Source organism: Humulus lupulus, chromosome 5, assembly GCF_963169125.1.
Source record: "Humulus lupulus chromosome 5, drHumLupu1.1, whole genome shotgun sequence".
NCBI classification, from domain to species: domain Eukaryota; kingdom Viridiplantae; phylum Streptophyta; class Magnoliopsida; order Rosales; family Cannabaceae; genus Humulus; species Humulus lupulus.
In genome coordinates this window covers 224,361,748-224,378,093 of record NC_084797.1, presented here as the reverse complement: position 1 = coordinate 224,378,093, position 16,346 = coordinate 224,361,748, and the positions used below count along the sequence as shown (strand labels likewise).

The window sequence follows — 16,346 nt, the reverse complement described above, 5'->3', positions numbered from 1 at the left end:
CTATGGACCCTTCAGGACGAGCTTTATTCCTAACGTAGTTTTTAATTTCTTCATGTATCTTTCAAAAGGATACATCCATCTCATAAATACTGGACCACCCAATAAAGCCTTTTCTAGCAAATGCAAGACCAAATGTATCATTATGTCAACAAAAGCTGGAGGAAAAATCAAATCCATTTTGCATAAGATGTGAATGACCTCCCTTTGAGCTTTCTCCATATCATTTACATTCAAGTTCCGTGAATATAATTGTCTGAAGAAATTGCATAGTTCCATTATGGCGCCTGATATAGATTCTTGTAGAGACTTGCGAATACCCACTAGAAGTAATCGTTGCATTATCACATGACAGTCATGTGACTTCAACCCAATGATATTTGAGTCATTATCAGTCACTTTCTTCTTCAAGTTCGAACAAAATCCATTTGGAAGTTTAACACCTTTTAGAAATTGAAGAAATTCTCGCCTATCTTCAGGAGTCAACACGTAAGGAACATGTGGTTTCATTAACTTTTTATTCTGATCTTCATATATCCACAATGCGTCCCTAACTCCCGTATTCTTCAGATCATGTCTTGCATTTGTAGTGTCTTTGGGCTTATCGTTATCCAAGATAGTACTAAGGACACTGTCACATACATTATTCTCAACATGAATAACATCTATGTTGTGTTTTAACTCATTCGTACTCCAGTAGTCATGTTCATAAAATATACTTTTTTTCCTCTAGTTACTATCCTTCGCACCTCTTTTTGTTTTTTCAAACCTCCAAACCTCTCATGTGTTCCCAAGACTTGAAGTGGTAGAGCAATAAATTGATCTAAGATATCTTGACAAGTAAACTTTCTTGGAGGACGTCTTCTATCATCTTTTCCGTCGAACTGAGTATCCTTTCTCCACCGATGATTACTAGTCAACAATCGTCTATGACCAACATAAGATGTCTTACCAATCACTCGGATAGAGGATGTGTCTTCGTTGCATGTAGGACAAGCCTTGTAACCCTTACCATTCCATCCAGACAAACTACTTCGAGCAGGAAAATCGTTCACCGTCCACAAAAGGGCCGCACCCATCTTGAACATGTTGTTGTTTCTACCATCCCTAGTTTCCACCCCGTTAATCCACATCTCTTTCAACTCTCCCACCAATGGCCTAAAAAATACATCCATGCCCTTACCTGGTGATTTTGGCCTAGGAATCAGAAAAGTCAGCATGAAATAATGGTCTTTCATACAATGCCAAGGTGGCAGATTATAGTTTGTCAAGACAACAGGCCACATATTGTACGATAAACTCGTGTTGCCAAATGGATTAAACTCATCGGCAGCCAAGCCTAGACGAACATTTCTAGGATCTCTTACAAAATTAGGCTGTCTGGCGTCAAAATCCTTCCATGCTAACCCATCAACTGGATGACGAATCATCCCCTCTTCTTTCGATCTTCCAGTATGATGCCATTGCATCTCTTCCTCTGTATGCCTTGAACTATACAATCTTTTTAATCGAGGAATCAACAGAAAATAACGCATCACCTTATGTAGAACCTTTTCCCCTTTATTCTTCTCATTTATCCACCTACTACTCCCGCACACCAACATGAATCTTTAGATGTATGCTCACTACAAGAAAAAATGCTTTTAATAACACTGAAAATGTGCTATCAAAACATACCATAACACTTTTTGATGTGTTAAGACCGACTATGTTATCGTAGATCAGGGTACTTTACAAAACACTTTATCATTGTTATACAGATGTGTTATTATACTGTCAACGATAACACATTTTCTGTGTTATTTTAATATATAGATAAGTGTTTAATTATGTTATTTATAGTCGATTATATAACACATTTCAATACTTATAAATTTGTGTTATACTACACTTTAGTATAACACTTTTTTTCTGTTATACTACACTTTAGTATAACACAATTTTTTGCATAAAAAGTGTTATTGTAATAGATATTATAACACAATTTTTGTATTATTTTAATATTTAGATAAGTTTAAATTCTCATTATATATTTTATTTATATAACACTAATTTATTCTATTATATTTTAATTTTTTTATATAATTAAAATTAACTTTCTAATATATACTAGCATCATCAAATGAACTTGATTTTCAAATAACAAAAAGTAAGAACATTCAACATTGTATTAACAATCCACAAATTAGTTTAAAACATTCAACACTGTCATCAACAACAAAATGTTCTTTAAGTATTCAAGGAGTCTTGAATATTCAACATAGTTAAAAGTTACTACTTTCAACACAAAGAAATAAACAACAATTGTAGGGAGACAGTCCAGTGGTCAGCAATGACTGTACAGTTGCAAAGAATGGGTAGTAATCCCAGACACATTAGAAATATTAGCCATGTCCTCGACAGATTCCATGTCTATCATGCCACCAAAACGTGAACTAAGACAACAAAACTCCACTGTCGAGAAAAACAACACAAGTAAAAGCTTTATTGTTATGTTAACCTCTGTAGTTGATGGCCTGAAGTCACACAATACCCGAAGGCTAGAACCTGATGTTTTCAACAAATGTATGCAAACAGATAAGTTGAGGCTTTTACATGCAGATCTCAAAAGAATCAGAAAGTAACATGTCCCAAATGACCCCAAACATAACACAGTACACAGGAAAAGAACAGTATTTACCACACTCGACTCTCCAATTACCCACTCACAGCAGTTTCTTGAGCATGAAATGAGCTCTCAATGCCCATTAAAGCAAAACACACCGCCTAGAGCATAAAGAAAAAAACATATCAATAGAAAGAATAAGGTAAACCAAAAAATTTATAGAAAAATCAAACAAGCCTATCAAGAAAAGAAACTCTTGGCAAATTTTTAAATAATCAAAGCATAAAAAATCGAAGATTCCCATTTGTGCCAATTCCAAAGTGCAAACAATAGTTAACAGACCTTAAAGCCAATGTACAGTAAAACATATTTCAACAGAAAAATGCATGGGGACCATATGGTCAAATGTCCATTTAGCATTCATAAAGGACTAGTCCATATCATGTTTGAACTAGAGGAAATGGTTCAGTAAGACTAAAAATGTGACCAAACCAAGTTCAATACCATAAAATGCATAGAAATATTAGGATTTTGAAAGATTGGTACTGCACTTGACACTTAAAAACAAAGTAATCATTGTTTTTCCCCTTGGAATAGGAACCATCCAATTTTTATTCCCTCTAAAGAACCATTTGAATAGCAAGAATCACAAGCTATTATACTGTTGTTTTCAGGTTTCAGCATTATACCTTAATCAACTACCTTTAATTCCAAGATAGATAAATCTTACAAAGAACAGATGGCTCAAATTTGACTGTATCCTAGGATAATCTGTATGCTTGATGCTACTATCAAAGCACCTTGGACTGCTCTCATGGTGTTGAGAAATCTCTATAAAAATGTACAAGAAAAGTAAGTTTCCTTACAACACATAGATAGCAAAGAAGTTATACCACAAAAGAATGCTTTAGTGGTATCAAGGAAAAGGAAATGCCTTATTCAAGAATAGAAGGGTTGCACTTACGATATGAGGTTCCTCAATACTAGCCAATGATGAATCATGAATGATAGATATAATAGGGACCATGAATGCATAAGACGCTACAATAAAAGTAGGCAGTCTGGTTCCAAAGAGAGTTTGAAGAAGTGTGTTAATTCCTTCAACAAACAGTAGAGTCTATACTACTCTGACTTTATCACCCTGATGAAATTTTATTTTTCAAAGATGGTTCATAAAATCATTAACAAAGTTTCAACTTTGATACATAAACAACTCCAAAAACTTGACTTTATCAGTGTCTATATACACGACATAGATGAAGAATATGAAGGGAGAATAATACAGACTTGATTTCTCACACTTGGCGCAGTCGTCCTGTGCTGAGGATTTGGTATTGCTGCTGTACTATCACTTACGAAAGTTAATGTAGCTGATTCTTGTTGTACATAAGCTGTTATTAATGGTGGTGCTTCTCTCATTAACCATAATAAAAAGGCTGAGGGGATTGATGAACCTAGAAGCACACAAAAGTGAATAAAACAAATCAACAGACAATTTACCAATTCTCCCAAGAGCATTTTACTATAGAGAAGAACAATCTTTTAACCATGTTCAACCTGTAAGAGCTATTATTTATTATCAACAAGAAAATTTACATCTAACTCTGCTAATCAATGCTTAACTCCAAGTAATCATTAGGGGGGCTAAGGAGAGATCGAACAATAGAACCTTGGCAATCTATATGTTTTGGAAGTTCCATTTGTTTCTATATGTTTTGTCATTACATTTTTTTTTCTTGAATAAAATGAGAATAAAACCTGAAGCAACCCTCTTGGTTGGTCAAGAGTTCTTAATATAAAATGGGAATTTCTTTCGATACAAACTTCTAGCAGGAAATTTGTAATGGATAATCTCAAGAGAATATAATAATGAAGCAAATGTCCTAACAAAACACTTGAGGATTTGTCTAGTCACATCTATAAAGATGCAACCATTACCACATGAGATAAAAATATTCTAATGTAGAGAGAAGAATGATAGTATAGAATCTTCTCAGTCGAAGAATATAGTTGCCAAAATTACTTTGTGTTTATGTAAAACCATCAATTGAATAAAGGTCAACTCATTAACTGAATCTGGAAGGGTTAGTTAGCATTACTTACCTACAAAGTAATACACAAATAGAAGAGATATACAACCACCATTCACTTCCTGGTCATGCCCGTGATAAAGCATCTGCAATTTTTTTTAAAATTACGAGAAATGAACTGCTAGAGATCTATTAGACCGAGTTAGATGTTTGAATGAAAAATGAATGGCATTACATGCCCTATAGATAGGAACTTACAAGAATGTCAGTTAACAAAGCCACAAAAGCATTAGAGGTGAAACATATAACACAAACAACAGCTAAACCCGTAACCTGCAAACCCAGAGTTACATTCATTCAGCACAACTTAATAGCTTTCATGAAAAAAAAAACATGGAAAGTGCTCATAAAAAGGTTTTCAATTTATATGCCAAAAAACAAACCTTTTGAGCAATCTTATATCTAGATAAAGTTGAATAGTAAAGCATGTTTAGCATCAGAGATGGCAAAACTCAAAGCAGCTAAGAAAGAAGGAAATATCATATTAAGAATGAATTGGAAAAAAGTACCTTCCAAAGCTCTGAAGAAGCTCTTTCAGTTCTGACTTTGCTCATTTTCAGGCATAGTAATTAATATTCCTTGAAAAAAGAAAGAAAAAAAAATTATAACTTAAATAATAATAATAATAATAAAGGACCCAAGTAATTTGTTTTGATCGTAAAAAGTATTCATCGCACCACAGAACAGAATAATCAAACAATAATTAGCATGCATTAATGGTAAAAGAAAACATGTGTAAAACAACCTGTGCTTTTCCAATTTCTGAAAAATCAAACATATGGAAAAGTGTCCAAATAATGACTTCTCTTGAGAGTTCATTATATATAAACACTTTGACCTTATGATGAAAAATACAAATAACAAAATCCATTAAAAATAGACTCTAATGATCATGATTTTATTTTTTTCTCTAGGATTTCTTTGGAAGGAATTAAAACCATCAGTTTCTGAGAAAAAATGGGTAACTCAAACTTTCTGAATCAATTGAAACAATCTGAGTCAATATTAACGCCTCAATGTAATAGAGAAAATCAAGGAAGCATCAGTGTTGAATTTGAAATTACATGTGAGGTCGTGTAAATTTGGGGCAAATCCTTTACTTTTGCTTGACATATTTTATAGTTTTATAGCTGTCAGAAATTATTATTTTATTTATTGTAAATGAAATACATCATACTTAAATTGCATATTCTTGTAAATATGGAAGCAAGTGGAATTCTAGTTCTTTTAAGTATTAACCTTTATATTACTTCATTCAACTAAAAATAAGTCAATAGCATCTTGTGAAGTGTAATAAGTTCTGACACCATAATACAAAAATTGTGTATTGGGTCATCCCATCAAGCAAAAGCAACCAACAATGACCTAATTAGTTCCTACACCGAAACAAAAATTACTAGAAAATGAACAAAACAGATGATAACTAGAACTTCTGAAAATTGAAAGCAGATAAACTTGAACAAAAATTGCTTACCATAACAAGCTAGTGCTCCAGCTAATAAAAGCATTGCTCCTGCAAAAACCTCTACATATACCTGCGTAAATCAATAATATTATTGTCACAACTCCAATATATGTTAATCCATGAAGAAGTAAAATTATCATAACCTTCTTTGTTCTATCAGAAGATATTGCAATCAAGGTTATAGCAATTTATCACTAACAATTGTTCATTTAACTCATAGAAAGCACAAAATAAGAAAAGTTAGTTTTAACTTATCATCTTAGACATGCCAATTATCTGATTTGAACACTTTGCAAAAGTAATCTCCTGTTTACAGTGTATTTTGTACCACAAATAAGCCATTGGAAAATCCTTAAATGTGTGAAAGCAACTAGAAATCCCTAAGTAGCCTAGAAAGCAATAACTTAATCATGGACCATAAACAGTATTGGACCGGCATGGAGCCATAGTTTTATTAAAGGGGGCTATTTATATATTTTTTTCGCTACTTTTGGAAGCTAAATTGGAATTTTTGCATACAATTATAAGAAAAAATTGAAACAATAAAAATGATTGAGCCTTCCGCTATACTGGCTATAATGCCTGGTATGTAACTGTGTTGGAAGCATAGGAAAAAGAGATTCAGCGTAATTATTAACCATTTCATATGTATTCATGTCATAATAAAAAGAAAAACTAAGATCAATTCATAGTTAGGAAAATCTAGACAACATTCTATTAAAATACCAAGGAAAGAAAAATACAAAATGTATCGATATGTGCATAGTGCATGCCCGAGCCACCACTGTAGAATCAATAGGGTTTTTTTCCCATCCCAATCCAGATTATAACAGCACAAGCCAACATTATTACAATAACTAGAAGAGTTGCCTGATAAATTAATAAATACTAAGTTATGCATCTTGATGAAACGTAGTAACACATAACACTTCCTTAATTAACTGAAAATATTAATAGACTATTGTACATGCTATTTCAATACCAACATAACAATTTTCTGGCAGCTTCGAACATGAACCAACTAGAAAGGTAAACATCTTCTGTGATTATGATTATCTGCATTTAATGAATTTCGTTCATTAAATGTCTTCTCTAGCAAAGTTTCCTCAGCACTGCTTTCTTCATCTTCATCATCTAACTGATGGTAGAGATCAACTTTATAGGAAAGTTTATTAAGGGGAACAGAAAGGAAATGACAGAGAAGCAAGGGGGCACCACATATAGTTTATAATAGGCTGATAGCAAAATCATCAATTTGAGAACGACGATTTCTTTCTTACATAGATAAAAGATTCTCCCTTGATGATGAACCTAAGAGTTTTAAAACTGCTATTGCTTGTACTTCCAGACAGCAAGTTTTATCACTGCTTGGATCTCATTCAATTACAAGATGGATAGGCCCTACGGGGCTATTTGGGCAGTCACTAGTTCAAGTTTAGTTTCTAAACCAAGGAGGAATTTGTTATATTGGTCCAAGCAACTAACTTTTAACTGTTTCTGTTAAGTTTGTTGGTTCTATTTCTTTACTTGTAATACTTTGCTATATAAGTTTGTATTACTTTAGTTTTTTCACTGGTCGTGAAAAAGAACAAGTTTTATTCTCTAAAATTGTAACATCTTGAGAGGAACAGAGACAAGAGTGTTGTAAAGGTTGTAAAGAGAATTGTATAAGATAGAATCTATAATAGTGGCTGCCCCTTAGATGTAGACTAGTAGCAATTTTGCTCTAGTTCGAACCAAGTAAATTCTGGTGTGTTGTTTCCAGTTATTTTGTTATTCTTTGTTTTACTGTTATTTATTTGATCAAATTTTTTGGTCTTTAAATTTGTATCTTGATTAAAGCTTCTGTTTTGTGGTGTTCTTCCTGATATACTTCGCACAACAAAAACTATCTCTTTTTCAAGTTCCTCTTTCAAGTTCCTCTACCAGAAACTGAAAAATGATGAGAAACAATAGCCCCCAATAGCACAGAAAGATGGGGAGAGACCTTTATTTTTATAGATCATCTTTTGTAACAAACTAGAGTCTCTTTATTTCTCATCAATTTTTTTTAACTTAAGCCTCAAAAGTTAAATAAAGTTGTAATATAACAAAGGTAACTTTCAAGTATAATTTAAGCCTCAAAAGTTGCAGATAGTGCTAATCATGAGGTATTGATATTAGAGTGTGTAATGCTCAGATGGACAATTCTTTAAAACCAGAAACATTGAAACAAAGTTGTGTCATGCAACTCATATAAAAACAGAATCACTAAAATTGAAGACCAAATTCAAACCATAGGCCAATATGTGACTGCAAATGGCTAGGGCCATGTTACTGAGTTGTTATCTTTTTGGATAGTAAAATGTCTTATGATAACAAATGACTATGTACATGAATATTAATGCTTTCTTTAGTTTCTTCTTCTTTAGACTATAAGAATCTAACTTTAAAATGTTTCTATATCTTGGTTCCCATAGGTATCAAGTGTTTTCCTTTGTTACAGAATAGAGATTGTAGGGAAAGATAGAAGAATATCACAGGCAGAGGAAAAACACTTTATCTGAGATATAGTTTATTTCTGACCACTTTTTGGTTAAGATTGAAGGTGACAAAATAGGTCAAACATGATAATACGACTTGAAACTTGCATTAAGTTTGCCGGTTTGGATTTTAATTATAAGGGGGTTGAATTAGTTTTATGTTGAGGTTTCTAACTTGTATAATAAATGGGTCGTTTACAGGGTTGACTTGCCTAACTCAAAAATTACGTGTAGAAAATTAGACACATGTTTGTTTATGATTTTTACTTTATGTATTTTATGTATTTGACTATGAGATTATATTTATAGTTGGCTAAAGGAGTTTCAAAGCTTCAGTCTCAAACCTAAGATTCATGTCCAGCTAGTACAGAGAAATGTTTGCTCTTCTAATGAGTTAGCAATTTACTTAAAGATTATATAAGTTAATTCTGTTTGATCATCCAGAAATAGTCTTGTACATTTTTGTGACAGTAGAGTATAAATGTTTTTTTTGTTTTATTCAACCTTTTTCAGTTTGTTTAATGAGAAAGGACAATAATTATTATTACAGCTTCTGGACAGTTAAAACCCTCACCTTCTCTAGTACTAGTCAAGCACAAAATCATGACAGAGTAAAGAAATTTTTGAACTTTTCTATTCTGAAGTTTACAGTATATGAACTAGTTTATATAACTAACTAAACTGCCATATAGCCAATTCACTTATCAGTGATTCATTGAGAATCATCACATACTTTAATTAACTTATGAAATATATCAAAATATGTAATCATAGTAAACAAACACATTGAACTTTTCAGCTTAATGAAAAGATTCTATATAAATGTGTCTTTACCTCATTCACGTGTTGGCTTAGATATTTCAAGAAAATAAAAGCACCGACATAAGGTGGGTCAAATGATAACAAGTGGTAGGTGCCAATAGTTGATACTTCATTTTCAGCCCACAAATCCAACATAGCCCAACCTACCAGACCATAATACCATACCAAACAATACAAAGAAAACAGGAAGAGTAGCCCCATGGATGCAGGCACCAACAGTTCCAAAAAACATCAGAGCATAGTCCACTTCAAGAAAAATTTCTTTCAAGAAGACCGAAAAAGTATTATAAAATACATACCATAATACTAAATATAAGCTTTCAAATTATGGACATTATTCTCTACAAATTCTCTATCAAAAAAGAAAAAGTACAAGCACAAATCATTTGTCAAGTCCATTAACCAAATAAAAGGTCCAATTTTCACATTACGAATGACATATCTTGAGATCTAACTAATTCATGTCTTAATATATAAATCCTATACAAGTTTTTATGGGTGAGCTGGGCATAATAAGATACAAGAGGTCTTCTCCAAGAGGTATTTACATATAAATTGGATCTCTTCACCATGAAATGAAATAAATTGAAATCTAAGTTGTTTGCAAAGACTTGTTCTGTTCAACAACATAAAAATACATGATGCACTAGTTTTATTAATAAAATTAATATGCTACATTCATGGCTATATGTCTCAAAATATATGTATAATTAGGTTACATAACAAATGAAGCAAAAAATCTCCAAAAAAAAAAAACATAGAATCCAATAATAAAATAAACAAACATCTTTGAGAAAATTTAATTATGAATTTGATAAACCTATTTAGCAAAATATTCATAAACAATGTAAGTCAACAAGTTAAATATTCATGATGTCACATACACAACATACACATTGGTGAAAAATATCACATCTTGAGCAAGAAATATTTTACTTTTGGTACACAACACAAGCAACAAATTTGATATTTTTTTATACAAGCTTCTTAGAGGCATTGTAACAAACATATTATGTTAAGAGACATAATTGATTACAAATATTTATAGAGAAAAATCACAAACCAATATTTCTTTTTTGTGTAGCTAGAGACGAGATGGACTGCCTGCTTCGAAGACAAGAGAGGCTTCTATTCACTACTAGTAATTCCACCAATTGCTAAAAGTGAAATGATATATAGGAAACTAAGCCAAAAAATAAAAACACAATGCCTCTATGACAAATAAAATAATAAACGAAAGAAACATATACCACTATATAACAATGGCAAAGAAAAAGAATGTTCGGTAAACAATAAGCCTATAATGAAGAAAACTATAGAAAAGTATGTATAATAGAAATAAAGAAAGAAAAAAGCACTTGAACTTTTGAATTAATGTGGAACATTAACATCAATACTCTATATTATGTCTCTAAGGTATTTCACCAAACATATGGAGTGCATATTTTTTTATTGTCTTAAACCATAAGCATTGTTGAATAAAACTTAATCTTAACTTCATAAAGTTTCAAACTTAAATGAGTCACTCAACTAAGAATCCAATCCCATAATCAAGTTTTCTAGTAAGAACTTAAAGAAATTATTTTTTCAACATATTAGATTAAGTTTGGACTTATGCATCTAAAAATTGAAAGTCATAACAAAATGGTGCTCACTTTTGTTGCACAGCCCCGAAAATCTCAAATGGCAATTGAAAGTCAACAATTTGTTCTCTTTGTTTCCAAGCTATAAACCATTTAAGTTCTATATAATTTCCATCATTTGCAAGCCGCATCTTTAAACTTACCACCATCATTCCAATTACAAAAAGTTTAAAAAAAAAATCAAGCATGGCTAGATCCTTACATACCCAAAATTTCTGTAACTATTTCCAGTCTTCCTGGTTTGCCAAAGAGAAAAAAATATTCCAGTGCTCACTGTTTTACATTCTAGAGAAAAAGAAACCATTTCTGTAACTATTTCCAAAATTTTCTTTTTTTTAATAACATAAAGAGGGCTACTTCACCAAAATATTGAATTTTATCTTAAACAGCTTTTACATCTCTAGTCAAGAAATTAACATGGCCAGATCCTTACATACCCAAAACTAGACTATCATCTTTTTACCATCTTATTGATAGAGAGTCCATATATTTTTCTTCTCCAAAGTTGAATTTTGAAACATTAAAACAGTGATGATATCTCTTAAATTGAGTACAGATAATCACCAAAATCAGAAAAGGTAAACCGATAAACAAAAGGGCCAATTATAAAATTCTCCTTACACTGCTTTACATGCTCCAAGAACATGATATTTCATATGCAATCTGGACAACCAATATCTGGCATGGGTGTTTGAGTTGTCTGCCTCTAGAGCCAACTCAAAAATTTCCTTTTCTGTCTGATACTCATAAAATTTAAACACATGCATATTGTTAGACAAAGAAAAAAAACATAAGCTAAATTAACAAGAAAACGATACATTTAAGATTGATTCCAAAATAAATGAAGAGATAACTAATCAATTACTTCAAAAATAAAATAAAATTGACAGCAGAATCATACCCTAAGGAGAGGAATAAGATGTTTATCATGGAGAATCACCAGAGCATTGTCTATCAAAGATAGTTAGAGCACATTTTAGACTCTTCATAAGAAATACCACAACTGAAATTAAAGATGGCTGTAATTTTTTTACATTAAAACTGAAATCTATTATCAAGGATATTGATTCAAGGCAAGAAATTCGAGAGAGAGATGAACCTGTTCCTTTGAAACATCCTCTTTCCACTGACTCTGATACTTCTGGAACAAAATCAAAAGCATTTGCTGAAGACCAACAGGCAAATCAGGTGGAACAAGCTTAAGAAGATCATCGCAACTGAAGTTTCCATAGGCGCATTTTCTAATCATCGAACGAAGGCATGCTAAAACCTGTTCAAGCACCACAAAAATCAAAACTTTCTTCACAAGAACACTAAGCAACAGAAACCCACCAAGAAAAAAACTCCATTTAAGAAGAAAAGAGAAGTCATTCCATATTGGGTCGAGGTCGGAGCGAGAAGGGAGATTGAGGAGGGTCTGGAAATGGGACTTGTCATGGTGACCACGGAGACCAGTCTTCGTGGTTTGCCAGAGAGCAGAAATAAATTGGTCAAGAGCTTCTTCAGACTTCACCCCTTATAGCTTATGAAGTAGTTGGTACAGTGTGTTTTCTCCAACCTCCATTTCGGACCAGCTCTTGCGGCGGAGAATAGAGGAATCAGAAGGAAATAATGACTTTGCCTTTTACATTTGCTAAAAAATATAAGGGTTTTACATTTAAGCGGGCTACCCAAAATTACCCAGCTATTTACATGGGCAGAAATGTTGAAGGAAAGCTCAGAAATGGGTGTCTCGGGTCTCAAAAATGGGGAAGAGAAAGGAGATGGGTGTCTCGAGATTCTCAAGTCTCAGAAATGAAAAAATATTTCTAAGTGGCGGGATATGCAATATATTACCGCCCTTTTACCTAAAAAGTTTCCCAATATAATACTCTACCATAATACTTTTCTATTAATATTATATTGATGTGTTATGGAAATGGGTATTTGGTGTAGTGGCTCATTAAAAAATAAGCAGCAATCATATCTACACACATGTATTGATTGGTATCCTAACCCTAATTTACTCAGTTTTTTCAGCCTCATAATGTGATGTTGGAATTTTGTTTTCCTTACGAAATGCATGTTGGAAATGTGCCCTGAAAGCATATGTAATAGACATTGTTTTATAAAATAAATAAATAAATTGAATTTGTTATGCATATATTTTATGGACTATATTATTCTATGATAATATTATGTAAATATCAGGAAAATTCCTAAGTTCGTATATGTGATCTCAAACACGTAATTTGTACGGGAGGATTGTGTTTGAGATAAATGAACTTGAATAGTTCGCAGTAAAATAAAGTTATGGAATCTTTAGACTAATTACTGCAAGTACGGTCCACTAGTATTATGAATACACGTGATCTAGATCCGGATCACTAGTGTGGTAGGACACTTTAGTGGAGGTGCTTTATATATTAGAGAATATATAGAACTAGACCAAATATGTTTATTAGTACTTAGTTAAATACTGTTTCGAAGTATTAATTAAATATATCAACTGATGATCATATACAAATAGATCTTAATCCTGAAGTTACTATGAACTCCTGTTTATATTATATGAGTTCTTTGATTCACTTGTTAGGGTCTGTCAAAATGATCAGGCTAGAAACTTTTGTTTTGGGAACTCATTAAAATAGATGGTTGGGGACATAGTATACAGATATGGAATCTATACCTTATCGCAAGAGATTGAATGATGGTTCTCTTAAGGGTTGACTTTTGGGAATGAAAGGTTATTGAGCTCAAATTCATAATTTAGTTATGAATTAACCTTCACTAGTAGAGTCAATGGTTCTTAAGGAAACAAGAGATAATTAAAAGGGTAAAACGGTAATTTTATTCCTGATTAATTATGAACCATTATTAGAGGGTCACGTTGTATGCAATGATTATATCAATGGACGCTTTATGAATATAAAGTACTCAATAAATGAAATGTCTATAATTACAAGAGTGCAGTCTCATATTTATAGTGGAATAATCAAGAGATTAATAAATTAAGATTATTTAATTAATAATCTCAAATTTATTGGAGCTTGGAATTATAGGTTCATAGGTCCCCATAGCGGCTCTATCAACACTGTTCAAGGTAAGAGTTGATATGAAGGGAAAATAGTTTAAAGACATATTTAAGAAGAAATTTGTTCTCCAGGCCAAATATGCAATTATATGATAATAGTGATTAATTAATTAATTACAAATTAGTTGTAGTTAATAAAATTAATTAATATTTAATTATTGTATAATTTTCGAAATTATATTAAATAATTAAATTAATTTTCGAAATTTAATTAAATAATTAATTAATTATAATTTTCGAAATTATAATAAATTAAATATTTATTTATGAAAATTTTGGATTTAATTAATTGGTAGAATTAATTAAATATCTTTATTTGAGTGGGAGATAATGATCTGATAAGTTCAAATTTGATTTGAATTTAAAAGATTAAAATTTATTCAAATAATTAATTATATTTGATAATTAATTTGAATTTAAATTTGAATTAGTTATCAGGTTGTTAGATTTTATCTGACAAAATAATTTGAATAAATAATTAAATAAAATTTGAAAAACCAATATCCCTAGAAATTAGGAAGCTACACGTTCACACACAGTCCTGGACTGTGTGTGCGCGTGTAGGACCAGTATTTTTCAGGGATGGGATTTTCAATTTTATTTAATTAATTAATTAATGGATAATTCAAAAAATTGGTTTTTTGATTTTTTCATTAATAGAATAATTAATTAATTAAAAAGTAAATTGTAAGACAAGTCTGAACATTCGCTCTGTAAAAAATAGAACGATAGTTTTCTCTCCCTGAAAATAAAGAACCAATTCTCAGGCCTATTCTCTTGATCTCATGAGTTGAGTACATCAAGTAGAATCACAAATAAACTATCCTTCATTCTCTAAGTGCCCACACATTTCTTGAGGTGTAGAGAACGCTTTGGAAGATCTTGGTGTGAGTACGTGGGAGCGGCTTGGATAGGAAGATCGTTCTAAATACGAAAAGATAGCAATGACACTTGATAGGCTTCAAGAGGTATGATTTCTATTATTATCTTGCTTATGATTAATGTATGTATATTAATGGATCTGCATATTTAAAGGTAGTTTAAATATGTTACAAAAATTTTGTTGTACACTGGGCCAACCATACCACCATTCCGCTGCGTATTAGGAAACTTGTTCCTAACAATGCAAACTTTAATAACTTCAACAATTCATCAAATGTGTTGTTCGGTATCTTCCCTCTCACTTTCAAGTGCATTAACTTAGCTAAAAAGTTCAGTAATGATATCCAATCTCAACCCAGATACAACTCAGCTTCAATCTCGTCGAATAACTCGTCATAGTACTAACCCATTCAACTGTTAGCTTCTTCAGCATTGTTCGGTAAAAGGAAATCGTCAATGACATCTCGCATCTCATCTACGGGCTCATTCTCATCCACCCCTTCATCATCAACATCTTCCTCGACTTTCCCCATGGTAAATCCATTGTTCATAGCTCTATTGGAAACCCCGATCGAATATTTATGCTTGAATGACATCCAAGGTTTGCAGTCTAAGATTCAAGCATTTGAAGCATGGACATCTTATTCTCCTGTCACAATCTTTGTGTTGTGACGCCATACTCACGAAATTTTGGAGACCAATCCAATAAGCATCACATGCACGATTTATTAATTTCGTCAAACTCTTATCAATTGCCATCTACGATAAATAATAATGATTTTTTTGTTCTTAGAAATAATAACAATTATTTGCTATAAGAAATAATAACAATTCTTTTGTTATTACAAATAATAACAATAAAGATCCTATCTCGATCCCGACACTATAAAGAACCTATCTCGACCCCCATCCCTATAAAGACACTATCCCGACCCCCGACCCTATAAAGACCCTATCCCGACCATATAAAGACCTTATCCCGACCCACGACCATATCTCAATCCCCAGCCCTATAAAGACCCTATCCCGACCCCCAACCCTATAAAGACCCTATCCCGACCTCCGATCCTATAAAGACCCTATCTTGAACCCCGACCCTATAAAGACCATATCCCGACCCTATAAAGACCTTATCCAAACCCACGACCCCATAAAGACCCTATCTCGACCCTATAAAGACTTTATCCCGCTATCCCGACCCTCAGCCCTATAAAGATCCCATCTTGATCCTATAAAGACCCTATCCC

At 32.2% G+C, this 16,346-nt stretch overlaps 1 pseudogene; it reads right to left on the bottom strand.

The window, feature by feature from the left end:
* Positions 1 to 3,671: 3,671 nt before the first annotated feature.
* On the bottom strand, positions 3,672 to 15,632 carry LOC133780000 (uncharacterized; annotated as a pseudogene).
* Positions 15,633 to 16,346: the final 714 nt, after the last annotated feature.